This window comes from Drosophila kikkawai, chromosome 3L (assembly GCF_030179895.1).
Source record: "Drosophila kikkawai strain 14028-0561.14 chromosome 3L, DkikHiC1v2, whole genome shotgun sequence".
Classification (NCBI taxonomy): domain Eukaryota; kingdom Metazoa; phylum Arthropoda; class Insecta; order Diptera; family Drosophilidae; genus Drosophila; species Drosophila kikkawai.
Genome location: NC_091730.1, coordinates 1,763,596 through 1,780,049, shown reverse-complemented (window position 1 = coordinate 1,780,049; position 16,454 = coordinate 1,763,596). Strand labels below are relative to the sequence as shown.

Sequence of the window (16,454 nt, the reverse complement as noted above, 5' to 3'; positions counted from 1 at the left end):
AGTCAGTGCAGCCAGAATTAACCAACCAAATATTTCTATACTCGAAAAGAGGCCTTAACAAAGGTCAAAAAATATTTAAAAATTGTCAAATAAATTACTAAACTATAAATTAACAAATTAATCTATGAATTAATGGAAAAACATAAGTATTAACTCAAAATACTCAACAAACGAGTGAGTGTATCTTAACATGGCAGCACTGTTGTGCACAAGCAGGTTTTCGAGTGGAGTGAATGGGAATAAAATGAGATTGAGCGTGTTTCATTGGTCAAAACATTCCCCTTTGTGGAATCGAAACAAACCTACAGCAATGTTGTGCTGCCTGCGTCGACGCCAGCAGCACAGTCGCCGCTTATGCTGGCGCAGCGCAGATTGAGATACGTTCGCAGCGGTTCAAGATACTTTTGTTCAGTTCAAGTTGAGCGCTTTCAGACGTTCGTTCAAACGCATTTTCGCGGCCGCCTGCCTTGCGCTTTCCGTTGGCGAGATTTTCGCGAAATTTAACCAAAACGCCGGGAATTGGTTTTTACAGCAAAACAAAATTTCAAAGAAAAATCATATAAATTCTGTGCTTATTTTGTGCTCTCAAGTGCCTGCATCTACACTTACACACACATCGTTTTGTTTTAAAACCCATTTCAAAAAAGTGCCAAAGAGAAAAGTTCTATGCAAAAATCTATATAAATAAATAATAAATCAATTATTAATTAATATTGCACAGCAAATGAAATATTTAAATCCAATCTGCCTGTCATATATTTTTAATTAAAAATTCATAAACAGTGCAGATTGCAGCAGCAACAAAAATAAATTATAAATAATAAAGTTGTGTGGCGAAAATTTCGTTGTTGAGTTTTCCCTACTTTTCGCTGTGACGCCTGCGCAGCTGACTGAGAAAGAAAAAAAACAAATCTAATTGGATACTTGGCTGCCAAACGGACACCGGAAACGGAAGTTGACTGCCATTTGCCATATAGACTAACTAGCAAACACAACAACAACTACTGGCCCAGGTAGGTAGGTGAATGCAAAGGGGTCGGGGTCGTTGGCTAATTAGCCAACTGCAACTAGGGAAATTCCATTGTTTTATATAGAAAATAATTAGAATAGAATTAGAAATGGAATAAAATGAATTCTAGGAGGGGATTTGTGTTTATTTTATGTGACAATTATGGATGCTTTTGGAATTGAATTTTGAATTGAAAATGCATTAGTTTCTAAAATTCTACAAAAGGTTATTTATATAAAATATTTTGAAATTAACATTTAAAATCAATCAACAACAAAAAAGATCTGTTAAAATATATACTAATAACTTCTTCAAGGTTATATTGGTACTTTATCCTTAAAACTCCTAAACTAATCTTCTATTTTTATAGCTTTATAGGGTTTTATAATTTCACTCAGAAGCTAGTAAAACATTGAAGAAGCCATTTCCGACCCTATAAATCATATATATTCTTGATCAGCATTATCAGCCGAGTCTTTCTAGCCAAGTCTGGGAGAAAATTTATATTTTCGATCTTTTTCAAAATTTTACAAGGGGTTACATCGTTAAAATTGTGAAAAATTGACCAAAATTTTAAATTTTTAAAAACTTAAATTTAGGTAAGCAGATTTTTTAACCCAAGAAAATCTAGCAGATTAAAGCTTTCCAAATTGAAATTTATAGATTTTTGGCCAAGTTATGATATATTCTTTGATTTGATTTTCCCAAAAAAAAAAGATCATATAAAATGATCAAAATCTTATAAAATGAGGATACTTACACGTATTTGGATACATTTCAAAGCAAGAACTGAATTTTCAAGTTAAATTTGCTTGCTTTTTTTTAGAACTTTCACTAAAATCTAAAAAAAATTCACACGACAACGACACTGACACCGAAACAAAAAACAAAAAAAATTAAACAGCAAAAAAGAAACTCAAGCAGGCGTTTGTCACAAGCCTCAAAACATGCCAAAATAATGTCAGTTCGTCGGTTTGAAATTGTTGGCGTTTCTTTTGTGTTGCTGTATTTTTTGTTTGTATTTTTCTCGATGTTTGTTTATTGCTTTGCATCCTCTCTGGCTTTTTATGGCCCGCGTTTTATAGTATGATTAAATTTGACAGTTGACAGCGTTTTGGCCTTATCGGACTGGCTGGAATCGCTCCACTTGGCGTGTCTTGTGTGTATGTTGTGTGCGTTAAATGTTAATTGTTGACAATTTTCGTATAAATTGACAATTCAACTGGCGTTTTACATCGTCGAGAGTGTGTTTGATGTTGGCCTAATGCATTATTAACTAGGCCAACATCCGAATGACTACGCACATCCGATTAAGCCGCAGTTTACAAGGGCCCGACTTTTGTTTACTTATCTTGGCGTTTTTTTTTTAGCCAAGTTGGTTTTCTTTTTGGGTTGTAATATGGTGGATAATGAGCGGGCAAACTTAACAGGTGATTTACATTGACATTAGTTGCTCTATTTGCGGTTGGTAATCAAAGTTGTGAAGTACAAGCCACTTGACATTGAGTCTAAGAGCTTAAAGATATTAGTAAAGAGTTGTAAAGATACTTTTAATGTGGCTTAGTGAGTTGGTTTTTACAGTGAGTCATTAAACAATGGGTTATTAAGGTAATTTAATATATTTTAGAAGAGATTTTAAAAGACTCGCTTAGAAATAGCTTAAGATTTTATTAATTTGACCTTGTATATATTTAAAAGATATATTTAATGTCTCAAAAATGTATTTTCTACATGAAAATCTTTCTTTAAAAATAAATAACTGAATTATTTTGATAAATAAACTTTAGAAAATCTTTTAATTTTTGATTTGCAATTAGAAAATACTCTTACTTACACTCATTTCCTCAACAATATATTTTTATTTAATTATTTATAGCTACTTTTCTTATCTAACTTAAGTCGAAGACAACCCATTTGAATAATTGTCCCCTCTATAATATCAAATTAATCTCAATATCAGCCATTGCTGACTTTTCCTCACTGCCATAAATCAAACCGAAAGATAGCAGCTTAAGCTCCTATCTAAACTATTCCCATAATTGTTTATCTAGGCAATGTGAGATTATGCTGTTGGGAGAGACAGAAAGAGCCCTTAGTTTAAACGTGCTGAAATGTCCAAAAACAAGCTAACAAAGTGACAAAACTTTTCTTCTTTGCCAAAACTTTGTTTTTCCGTACACAATTTACACGACACAAAAAAACAAAAACAAGCTCTCTCCCTTTTGTAATGTTTCTTGCTGCAACAAGCATAAACATCATACAAAAAAAATAAAGAAAATATGTATATAAAAAATATATATAAAATGGTGTAAAAGAAAATCAGCACAAGGTCAGACGGCTGAGAAACACCTCGATAAGCAGCTGCCCTTTTAAACTTTTAACTCTCAACTTTTAACTCTGATCTCTTGACCATTTGCTTAACTGCTGGCGACTTCCGTTTAACAAATTTTTTAGATTTTGAAAACATATTTGCAACACGTACACGGTCGCCACCAAATCGAAGCTACATATATTTTTTGTAAGCCAGATTCTTGTAGACTTTCTTGGGGCTCAAATTTAAATAAGCAAACGAACTCTCAACGCTGATGTCTTTGTCGGCCAAAGATTTTTAATTTATGAACCCCATGGCTATTATAATTCGCACTCTCAAGGGGATTTTGCATAAATACAGTAGAGTTTTGTAGACTAAGAAGGAAAAATAAGGTGGAAAATAAATATTTCTTCTAAAATTTTATTATAAAAAACAAATTTCTTGAAAAGAACTTGTAGGAGTCTATTTATATTATTATTTAAAATTTTATTTGCATGAAAAATTTTAAATCTGGAAAGAATTGTTTTTAAACAACTTCTAAGATACAATTTATAACAATAACATTTATAAATATATCCATAAAATGCGTACAGTAAGCTTCAATATAAAAAAAAATACAGAAAACCTAGTATCTTATAGATAAACCATAGTTTAATAAGTATTTATCAGTTTTTTATTATAAATAAATTAAATATTTTGTATAAATGTCTAAAAGAAACCTTCTTAAAACCATTTCTTTATCGATTCTTTATATCCACGTTTCACTGTTCCCATGTATCTTTCATGTTTCGTTCATTCCCTGGCCATTTATTCTAATGTTTATTCAAATTTCGCTGGCCGATTGTCTTTGCCCGGCTGCTCGAGTCTGGGCCTGTGTCTGTCCCCCCGAGTCTGGAGTCTAGAAAAGCGGAGTCTAGACTGCAGGCGGAAGGAAGCCCAAGATGGAGACGCTCCGCCAGCCTGCACTTGAACTTGAGACCCTCACAAGTGTTTGTTCCCCCACACAGAATCCGGCGTGTGGGTTCGGTGGTTAATGGCAACCCTTTCTTTTTTCCCTCGCATGTGTGCAGCTAGTAAAAAACAAAAAACATGAATGAAATAAGCCTGGACGAGGGTGATATGGTTGACTCTGCTGCTGGAACAAACTCCCCCTAGACCAGACCAGACCAAGCCAGACACCTTTGTTTGCCCAGATCTTGATGTCTGGGGCGAGAGAGAGTGAGCCGCTTAGTGGCAAGGGACGCTTGTCAACTATTGTCGAGGCCTTAATTAGAGATTTCTATTATCTGCCAGCCATTATGCTGATAGATTTAGCTGAGTTTGCTCATATAAATTCGTATATAATTTATATAAGCCAGACGGAAGGCGACAGGAGAGTTGGGGGAATTGAACTTTGCCACTTAATTGAAACTTTTGCCTGCCTGCCCCACCAGGCGTATGCGTAATATAAGTAATGTGTGTATAGTTGCAGCTGCCAAAAGTTGGTTCCTTGAACTTGCCCACTTGGCTTAAATATTAATTACACGTGCTTATTGGCAAATAATACGATAAGAGTTAGGAGTATATCATGACGTTGCTGGTTTTTGGGAAATCTAATTAAAGGAGAGTTTGATTTTGAGCTCAAGATGAGTTATAAGTTATGAGACTTAATTGAACAGAAAGCTAAATAATAATTAACTTATCTTAATCTTAAACCTAATGAGCTATTTAATAATCATGCAAATATTACTAATTCCTAACTAATCTGTGAATTCTAAATATATTCTTTACCATAAAAACAAATCTAGATACGTTTTCCTGAAGTTCCTTTAATGAACTATACAATTTCAAACTATTTGTGAGCTTTATCTTTTGTTTTATCAATTCTATTTTTATTTTACACATTCAGCTAATTTTAAATATATGTAATCTTATCTAGAACTTGTAAATAAATTCCACACCATAAAGTTTTAATAAGAACTTAAAAGTCCCACCAAAAATCTTATATCAAGATAAGTTTTCTGCCAAAAATGTAAATTTCAAGTCAAGTTCCTTTAATGAAACATATAAATTCAGAGTATTTATGTGTTTTAGCCAATCATAAGCCATTTCTATGGCCATTCGGACACATTCAGCTAATCAAAAATAATGCAAATTAAGCTAATTTCAACTATAATGTGTTCCGACGATACAAAGTATGCTGTGTTGGGAGATATTTCTTCGATTTATCCCACAAGAAAATCAGAAGAAAGAACGACTTTGATATGGGCTGATGATGAGCTCTAATTTCGAAATTATACAAGATTGGTTGGGTGAGAGAAGAGCTCAAGAGCTCAAGAACTGAAGAACTGGAGCTGAGGATGGAGATCTGAAGAGGCTGGCTGTCAGCTTGGAGCCCAGTTTCGGTTTCAGGTTGTTGTGTCTTTGTGGTTCTTGTTTTTGTTGGGCACATAACAAGTTAATTTTGATGTAAATTTGTGTTTTGGTGAACGAATAATGGCAAGAGAGACCGGTTAACATAATCACTTAATTTTGTGATTGTGTTGGCCGTATCCGTATCTGTGTATCTGTATCTCAGACGTCGTTTTCAGCTCGTAAGCGTAATCATCATCTCTATTGGAATTCTATACCCACTGTTGGTCCCAAAGAAGTGTCAATATTATTAAGTGATGATGTTCCCCCCCATCTAGGAGGCTCAAACTTTTGATAAACGAGCCAAAGCTGTAAATAAAAACAAATGTCACAAAAAAAGAGAAAAAAAGTAGACAAAATCCAACAAAAGATAGATAAACACAGGCCGTGCTAAGCTCTAACTCATCCGAGTTGATAAATTGTATCTGTATTTATGTGTATGGCTACCAGCAAATAATTTACAATGTTTGAGCAGGCAAACTAAAGCCCAAAAAAACGGTAGATAAAACAAACAAAAAATAGCGAAAAAAACATAAATAAATAGAAACGAAGTAGCTAACATAGAACCACAAAAAATGTATAAAAAAAACATACACAAAAGGGAAAAAATTGAAACAAATGCTGAATTATTAGCACACAAATCGCCGGCAGCAGCAGCAGCAGCAACAGAAGATGGCGAATATGTGGCTGCAGCAGCTAGTGGGTTTTGTTTATATTTTTATTTTCGTTGATGCTGCTTATTCATGGCTCTGCCAGCCAGTAGTCACAATAAAAACAAGAGCAAATTGATGCTCTGCCAAGAAGCAGGGAAAAAAACTGTGCAGAAATAGCAACACGTGAAAACCGCAACAAAAACCTGGTATTGCAGGAAGGGAAAAGGGAAAATTTACAGAGTAACGAAGAGGGGAATACCCTGGGAGAACGTAAAGCCAATAAATATATTTAAAATCTTCTTTTAACTCATTTAAAATATTATTTAAAAAACCTTTAAAAATCTAAAAGTAGATTCAACAGGTTATAGAATCTCTTTCATAAATCCCTTTTCTCAGGGTAAAATATTCATAAATAAAAACTAGAAACAAAACGGAGTAAAAACCACTCGAATATCATAAAAATAAAAAAACCAAATCACATAAAACTCGCCAGCATTTTTGCCTTTTTCATATGAATGAGAGACACACAGAGGGATGTGTGTGTGTGGGGGTGGGTCAAACCGTGAGTTGGATTGAGATACTCGAGATCCTTGAGATACGCTGCCTGAAAGTTAAACTCTTCGAACGGCCCTCGGAGATGCAATTACCCTCGCCTGGCCAAAATGCGTCCTCTACAGTCTGCAGTCTTGTTGTGTGTGTGTGTGTGTTTTTTACTGTTTCAGATGTGCGGTGTGCCGTGTGTGTGTTGTTGTGTGTGGGTAACCATGCATTTATGACGATTTTAAGCTCGCAGGCATCATCAGCAGCATAAGGAGGAGGAGGAGGGTGAGCTGGAGTAGGGATAGAGGCCAACCAAGCGAGCTAAACAAGCAAGCGTTAAAACCAAACTAACTATAAATAAAACCGAAAGCCAACAATAGCAAAAAAAAAGCAAATAAAAATCAACAGAAAGCAAGATGAACCTAGGACAAGCAAAGGAAAGTACAGAGGAAAATAAAGAGAATATAATTAGTAAATAAATTTAAAATTTATAGAGAAGTTAAAATATACTCTTGAGATTCAAAAAATGTATTAAAAATTTAATTTTTGAAAATTAAACTAAAGAGAATATAAATACTCATATTTATATCTTTGTATCTATTACCTCTTTATGTTTTTATAAAAAAGTATCTTATAGATATCTCTAACCATATTTCTTCTCGTGTAGTGGCAGCTGAGAAAACGTATAAACTGAACAAGAGAAGACAAAGCAAAATAATAATACAAATAAGTATAGATGCATAGATATGCGGATAGTTAGATGGACGAGCGGAGGATGTGCCGCTGCCGCAGCAGCTCGCTCCTTCCTTGTGTGTTTTCATCCTCTCATCCCTGCGCACTCATCATCATCATCCACATCCACAGCGATCGGCTAGAGCCGTGGCCATAATTGTTTAGTTAGCCCAAGCTGGCCAAAAGCGTCTACGCCCCAGACGCGACTCTTTGGCTTTGGCTTTAGCCCACCTGAGAGCAAGGCTATGGGCCAATATGAGACTGTGGGTCAAAAAAAGTAGTTTAAATATTAAAGAAAAAATCTAGAATAACTTAGACTTCATGAGGCTTTATTTTAATTTAATTTTTAGAGCGGAAATCCAAGTAAAAACCTTCTTAGATGTTTAGCAAGCCTCTAAAATATTTCTAAAAATTTTATTTATAATATTTAGACACACTATCTCAACCCACTGTGCCTCCTAGTCGCTGCTGTTCCTTTGTGCAATCATGTGCAGGCAATATAAGCTCAGGCTGAGGCTCAACCCGAAGTTGTAGCTGGAGCCGCCGACGCCGTATGCTGCTCACTCCCTTTGGGCATCGGCTAAGGCTCTCGAATCGAATCCCTGGCTCAGGCTGCTGCTGCTGCGGCCTCGTGGATCGTGGCTAAAACCTGATTATGAGTGGCCCCAACTGTTTTGTTGGCTTACATGTTGTGTATTCTAACACGCTGCGGACGTCCTCATCATCATCGTCGTCGTCGTAGTCGGTCTTGGCTGGGATCTCTGCTGGGCAAACAAAATGCGTCTTTAATGCAAACATGCAGCAGCAAAAGCAGCAGCTTCCTTTGAAGTTTCTGCCGGATGGAGGGCCCGAAGGGGATCTAGAGGGGGCCCGAGGGTTGCATGTGCGTACAAAACTTTAAACAGGAATTTTAACAACTTGCTTTGTACTTGGCTTGTACTGCCTGTGCTCTCTCTCTCTCTCTCTCGGCGTTCGAACAACCGCAAAACAACATAGCGCAACTTGCAGGCCCCAACAACTGATTTATAAAGAAAATTTCTATGGGCCCCCAAAAAGGAAGTGCATGCTGAAGGGGGAAACTACAGCCGCCTGATCGAATGCTGCATGCCAGACAACGTGCCAACAGCCAATAGCAAAGAAAAAATAGTATAAATAAAAAAGGCCAAGATCCTAGGCAACAGCGATCGCAGCCAATTAGAAGATTTCATATTTATTCTACAATGCATTTCAATTGGGTTGAAAACGAAAAAAAGGTCAGAGTTGAAGCAGGAAAAAGTCTAAAAAATAAGATGAATAACGGGTGCAAGAGAAAGGTTTGCAGTTTTAAAGGAAATTTCAAGAAAGTCTGGAGATATGCTACTTATTTTTCTTGTATTTAATCTAGATATGTAAAGTTTACTTACCATTTCCCAATTTCCCTTTCAAATAACTCAAATATGTATGTTCCCTTTCAATTTCCTCACTAAATCTCCCAGCTACCCATAAATATTTCCAATAAAACTTTAATATTCAAATGCTATTAATTATTTACAAGATTGCATTTACCTCAGACGAGGTCATTAAAGCTCTTTATAAACCCCAACCTAATCGGTTTTTTTTCTATTCAATGCAAACATCTTTATGGCCACACCATCAATCATCGCACAGATGCCCATCTCTGTGCATTTCAATTAGCCGGGCGCTGGGGTTAAAGGTGAAGCTGAAAACGGCACATCAAAGCCCCACGATCAATACTGGAAAATATGAAAAAGCATAAAGAAAAATAAACAAAAAAGAAATATTAATAAACAGGGGCATAAACAGCGGCAGCTGTTCGACAGTTCCAACTGTAGCGCCAACAAGTTGTTGCCTTATCGCGATAATTAACAAAAGTTTAATAGTAGCCCCCCAGGCGCTCCTCAGCTGCTGCTTCATTTTGGTGTTTATATTTTTTTCATATAGTTTTTTCGAAGGAGTTTATCTCTTGTAATTAAATATTGCCACTTGCCGCACACATTTTAATTATGGGATGCAAAATATCCCAGACGCACGCAATGCCAAGCAAAACTCTCTCAAAAAAAGCGAGAGTCTTGGCCCAAAAAGAAGGTCAGGGCCAGTATATTATATAGTTTTTTTATATATAGTTTTTTTTTTTCTTGTTTTCTGTGGCTGCAACATCTCGACATCGATAGATGATGTAGCTCTGCACTTTCGACAGCAGCTGCTGTCTGACTGTCGGCGCATCGACATCAAAGTCACGTCTGTTACACATTTCTCATAATTGTTGAACTCGAGTGCCGCCGCGACTGGCAAAATGCGTGCAAACTCGAAAAAAGGAGGCAGCATTGAGATGTTCAGCTACCGCTCAAGTGATGACACATCAAGGTGGCCCCATGGATAAGAAAAAATCCAGCAAAAAAAAGCGTAGATGCAGCTCAAGTGCAGCTCCTTTTACTTTGCGGAGGAGCTTCGCCAAGATGGAGTGCTCAAAAGCTGACAGAGAGGTTCGTTTTTAGGTTGGATTTTAGTTTTTCCAAGAGTTTTCTTTGAGGAAATTCAGGGGGAAGAGTGTGCTATAAGGGGGATAGTGGTTTATGGATTATTTCATATTTTTAGGAGCTCACTAATAAAGTTGTTTCTCAACAAATTTATAGTAAAAAAAAATGTTTAAAATATAATTATTATTTTTATATTGTTTCTTCAATTTAAAGTATTATTTTAGTTTGTATTTACATAATTTATTCCAATTTTAAATACCTTTTAAATGCAAATAACAATTTCCCAAGTCATGCCTAGACAATGACTTGTAGCTAAACTTAAAATTCAATTAATTTCAATAACAATTCCTTGACAGTTTTGAATTATAGCTTAGCTTGATACTTATTTTTTACATTTTTTATTATTTTAATTTGCAATTTTCTGGTGTCCTTGATATCGGGTTTCACAGAACATACTAAACTCTTACATTGTTTTTGCTAAAAGTATCTCGTTACATTGCCATCCTCGTGCCTGGGCGAAGTCTCTGTCTCTGCGACAGGCATTTAGCCACAATAAACCAATATATAAACGAATAAACCCATAAATGACATCAGTTTTATTAAAAATAAATAAATCCGAGAGAGCTTTGACAGGCCAACACAGCGACGACAGCGGCTAAAAGCCAATCACCAAAGACTTGGGCTTTGGTCAGTGGCATAGAGGTTCGTGTGGGTGCACTTTAAAAATTATTATAAAATATTTAAAATATTGGAAATTAATTTAAAAATAAAATAGGAATTTAATACTGAAAGAAAATATATTAAAATAAATTGTTTCTTAGTTGTATTTGATTTTTTTATTATTTTTAAAATATTTCTGTATAAAGTATAGCTTAAAGAATTTTCTAGAGTTTTCAAGACCCTTTTAAGACCCAAATCTAAAGCTTTTTCATAAAATTCATATAAAATACTATAGTTTTTTTATACATTTAAATTTAATCTTATTTTTTCCCCATGTGTAAGCCAAAGTAAGCCGAGACACCTGTGCGCTCCAATCGGTGAGCGAAACGTGTTCGCACGACGCCAACAATAGGCAACAACTACAGCAACCTGACCTTTCTGCAAAAAACTAAAAAAAAAAATTATAAGAAAACCTTATAAATAAAAAGAAACTTTATGAGAGGAGAACCCGGGGAACACACCCACCCACCCGAGAGTGGCAGAGACTTCACATTCGTCATGCCCCTGGGAGTGCGAGGCCTGAGCTACTGCTGCTGCTGCTGCTGCTGCTGCTGGTGTGCTATGTGGGTGAAAGATGGGTTCCGGGCTCTGCTGGGGATTCCAATGGATACTGGGAACAGAACAGGGCCAAGAGCTTATCAAATTCTCGCATGTTGCCCTGTCAAACTGCCTGGTGACAACGCACAACACACAGAGAGCCTCCTCGCTCTGGGATACTCATGGGGCCATGCCATCTGCAGCTGCTGCTCTCGGTGCAATTCCTTTGAAAAATTCCACTAGTTGCCAAGAGCACTGAGAGAAAATATGGGTAATAAAAAGAAATTAAAGAGAAATAAGAGTTTAAAGTAGCATAAAATGTTTTTCTATAGAAAATCTCTTTCCATTTTTATTATCTTATTTCTTGAACTTGTATTTAGTTTTTACACTTAAAAGTAGTTTTTGAAAGTTGTTTACTTTAATTTTTATTAAGGATCTTTTCCTTTATGAGTGCTATATTTTCTCTAAAATAATCAAAATCCCTCGGTGTATTTTTCTGGCTTTTGTTTGTTTTCTCGCGCCTCCCCATATAATGTTTTTATGATGACCCACGGCGCAACATTCTCCGCGCAGCAGCCTCCTCTTTGGCAGTTTCCCTCCCTCCTATTGCCCCTCAATTCCGCCTTAATCCGCTGCTGTCTTTATTTTTGCAACTGACTGCAATTAGCTGCAGTTGCCTGCAACTATTCTTGCCACACACGGATGGATACACACTCTCTTGTGGCAAGTCCATGGTCCGTGGTCCGTGGCCCAGCCATGCCAGACTGGATGGCGTTAAGACCGCCAAGCGTAAAATTAATTTTACAAAAATATATAAAGAAAAAAGCTCGGGGGAGGGGTTGGGGGAAAAATGCAATGAAATTTGAGCATCGATTGTGGGTCAGACCCATTGACAGGCCAACCAGCTGGCCCCAAAGATACGTAACTCCCGCTGCAAAAACCAAAAAAAAAAAGAAAGACAGGGTTCAGTTGATATAATATTTTCTGATGAAATTTAATTAATTTTTTTATTTAGCTATTTTCCAATAGAAAATAATTGTAAAGAATTTTTAAATTTTTTATAGTAGAAAAAAAAGCTTAGTTTATTTTAGAAAATTTATTTCTTCACAGTTACAACTTTTTGAGAATTTACTTTCTATTTTTAACACTTTGAGAATTATGAATTTATTTTATTTGATAAATTTTGAGAACAAAAGAAATTTAAGACAATTTTTTAAGCTAATAAAAAAATCCCAAAAAGCCTGATCATATTTTAAACGTAATTTTTAAGTTTAAAGATATTTCCATCCATTTTTCTTTTCTAAAAAAAATATCTCCCCTCTTTCTCTTTCTCTCTGTAAAGTTCCTTCACCACCTAATCTTCACTGTACTTACAAAAAACAGGCTCCGGAGACGCCACACTGGCAGCTGCCGATTCTCCAGGTAGCCAGAGAAAACGCGAAGACACCGCAATCCATTTCAATTGCCGCGTCGCGTTTAAGATTACGCAACCGATTAGCCAGCCAGGCAGCTGGGAAATGCGGCCCAAAAGAGAGCGAAAGAGTTAATGGGGGATTATGGGGATACTAAAGGGGGACCATACCCATCCCAGGCACGCGTAGCTCCACTTGGAAACTTGTTTATTAGATGGTCAGTTAGGTGGCCAGGCACGTGCCTGGCCATAACTCACGTATACTTTTCCTACTCAAATGACAAAATACCATGTCGTAGAATATTTCGAACTCATAATTCCCTGACTCTGCAATTTTCCCAAATTAAAAATCAATGTTACACAAAATTTCATTGCCACCGAAAAATAATGAAATAAAAATTGTGTAGTTCTGGCATAAATTTTGAGCAACATTTAAAGAAAGTCAGCAAGAAATTTAGCTGAGCTTCTTTGGACTAAAGTTTTCATTTATTAATCAGTGGAATAAAACGACAAGTTTGTCAATAAAAAGAAGGGTGAAAAAACAGGCGGGAAAACTTTGGGTTTGGGGGTGGAGGTGGAGGTGGAAGGGTAGAGCTGCAATCAACCCGGAGACTCAGACACAGAGCAAACAAAGTGCAAAATGCTAAAAGTGAAGCTAAAACTGCATAGCAACAAGAGAGTGTTTAAAGAAATTTTTAAACGACTGAGGGATGACCTCTAAAGGGAGTTTATAAATTAGTTTAAAGGTTTATTTAGCTAAAAATATATTTAAAACTATTAAATTATATAAGAAAACCAAGGAGAAAGTGGATTACATATTTTTCTTAGGCAAGTTTCTATAGCTCTTATTTTATACCTAACTTTCTTTGTATTTTTTATAATTTTTCCTATATTTTATATACTTTCTAAAATCTTTTACCTATATCCCCTATTAACCCCCTCCTTTACAGGGCATCACAACAACTCAAACAACATCCCATTGCAGTTTGCAGTCAAAGTTGACTCTTTTACGCATTTTTAAGCGTTCCTCCTCATCGCCTCCCCCGACACTGGCACACCCCTTCGCACACACACACACACCACCTCCCCTCTCCGCCTAAATGTAGTGTGGGAAAAGTAGGCGTGGCCATTGGGCAATAAACGGTATATTCCAACTTTAGCTCAAGCTTTTGCTTTTGTTGTTGCCTCGGCCTCGGCCTGGGCCTGGGCCTGGGTTCGTTGATTTCATTTGGTTTTACTTGTGTATTTACTCGCTGCTTTTTGTTTTATTTTTGCCTCTTGCTGCAATTAATTGAGGAGCGAGGACTAAAAGGAAGAGATTTGGATGCCACAGGGGGGGGTGGAGGGGGTTTGGGAGGAACAAACAAACAGAGACGTCATGTGAACTGTCTGGGACAGTCTTTGTATCCCATATCCTGTGAGAGAGCAGCTTGTCCATTAATGGGGGCTCCCCTAATCAACTCAACTTAGTGAGGCGAGCGAGGCAGTGAAAGGGACACTGTCAGAAAATTATATAGAAAATTATGGAATTATATTGGAATTAATAAGATATTTAAAACAATTTAAAACAGAGAGAAATGTATAGTAGTAACTTTAAAACATTTTAAAAATTCTTTAAAAATTCCAATCAATTTGAATTTTCTCCTTGTGCATTCCCCTCCAGAGAAAAAATAGAAGGAGTCAGGAGGTAGGAAATCAGACAGTCATGCCTGCTCATCGGGGATAAAGAACCTCATGATCGAGTCGGCGGTCCCGGTCCCCAGTTCCCCTGGCACAAATTGATTCATTAGTCAAAGTGACTTTTTATTTAGCCAAGTCCGAACTGCATTCTATGCGATTCGATTTGCGTGCGCCTCTCCTGGCATTCATTTATTTATCAAATTGCATTTGATTTGTCAATTAAGTATGCTATTTATGCTTATTAAGTCTGGCGCCATAAAGAAATCAAATGCTAAACACGCCCAGTATTCATGAGCCAGCCGGTTGCTGGCCAATCTCGTCGGCCAAGAGCGGTTCTGTGCTGGCCAACTGGTTGATTGGTCTCCAACTGTTTATCAATAAATGAGCCCGCTGCTGCTAGCCGTTTTGATTGTGTCACATTTTCGTGTTTATTACAACAAAAACTATTTTTATGACCAAATTAATATTGTATTAGATCGCTGGCGAATCAACAGGCGGTCCAAAACGAAACCAGTTGTCCCTTTAACGGTTACTCGGCGGCTCTCCCACGCAATTCCCAGGCCTTTTGGCCATTGGTTTCTTTTTAGCTAATTCCCACAGCAACTTGGTTGGACTGCACCCTACGCAACACATGGCTTAAACGAGCAGCTCACACACACATTTATTCCGTTTGCCATTTTAGGCCTAGTTGCGTGCCAATCGATGGCGAGATTTCCTGCTTTTTTCCTAACGGGGTAGAAGTTAATTAGAGAGTTGCGAAAAAGAGGATCTTTTAGTGGGTGAAAGTCTCCGTGGGGGTTGTCTTTACTAATCGGATGGTGTACTCTTACAATTAGTAGTTTTAATTAAAAGAGAGGCTTGGGAATTGCTTAAATTTTAAGGTGCAGCCTAGGAAAGCAAAGCATTGAGCACGTTTTCATGGAAGTTTAGGAAATAACCAACAAAATAAATGTGTAAATATTTTTTTTTTACATTTTTTAAACCGTTTTAAAAACGTTTAAGGTATAGAAAAAGCTTTTTCTTAATATTTAAAGATATTTGGTAAGCTTATAAATATCGTTTCGAAGTAAAACATACTTTTAAAATATTTCTAGAAATTTTTCAGAATTTATTTACTTTTATAGAACCTCTCAAAAAAATCTCTAAAACCCACACAACTTTGCCTCACTTTTACAACTTCTGCTACTTATTCCCAAAGTACTTTTACTTTCCACCCTCCAAGCAAACATAAAGCCACAAAGTCCGGCCAGAGATCAGCAACTGTACGATATCTATATGTAATCTATATATAGTGACAGCCGCAGGGGAGCGGCCCAAACCATCGGAGTGTCACCTTTTGCGGTTCTCCCCGATCCGCCGTTGCCCGATCCCTGTTCACCACCGATCTTGCGAATCCCCGGATGCCGTAATCCCCACTCTTTCTGGCGTCCGCTGTCAGGCGTAATTTTATACGATCAGCTTTCGATTTGGCTGAAGCCTGAGGTTAAAAATTAACATGACCAGAGCCGGGCGATAAGTTGCGATTGGTATTGGGGGGCTTTTGGCTTTTGGCTTAAAGGCAGCAGCAGCAGCACAGCACAGCACCACCACCGGCAACTCGCTGTAATTTTGTGGTTTTCATACAAAAAATAAAAGGTAAAAAATACAGGTAAACCCAGAGAGGATGCGGGGGAAATGCCAAACGTTGTGTCGGGGCGGAGTGCAATTGATATGGCCAACAGAGGCGAACGATGAAGCGGATTCGCATTCGATTGTCAAAGGCAGTATTGGCCATGTAAAATGCATATATACTTGGTTATTTATATATATATATATATATATATGTGTGTATATATCTGCAGTATCTGTAGTATCTGTGTGCCTTGCGGTTGTGTCCCTTTCTCTGCACAGATGAGCTGTCTTCCCCCCTCCCGGGTTTTTATGCGATATGAATTACACAAGTTTCCTGGCACTTTTGTGCGAGCGTTTTATGGTCGTTTTCCTCTTTATTATA

At 36.9% G+C, this 16,454-nt stretch overlaps 1 protein-coding gene across 1 annotated transcript in view; it reads left to right on the top strand.

Moving 5' to 3' along the window:
* The first annotated feature begins 456 nt into the window (after window positions 1-456).
* LOC108079120 (uncharacterized) overlaps window positions 457-16,454 on the top strand; it is a 73,613-nt gene continuing 57,615 nt past the window's right edge. The window contains exon 1 of the mRNA XM_017173361.3: window positions 457-1,013. The gene's annotated coding sequence lies outside the window, so the exon portion shown is untranslated. The remainder of the gene's footprint in view (window positions 1,014-16,454) is intronic.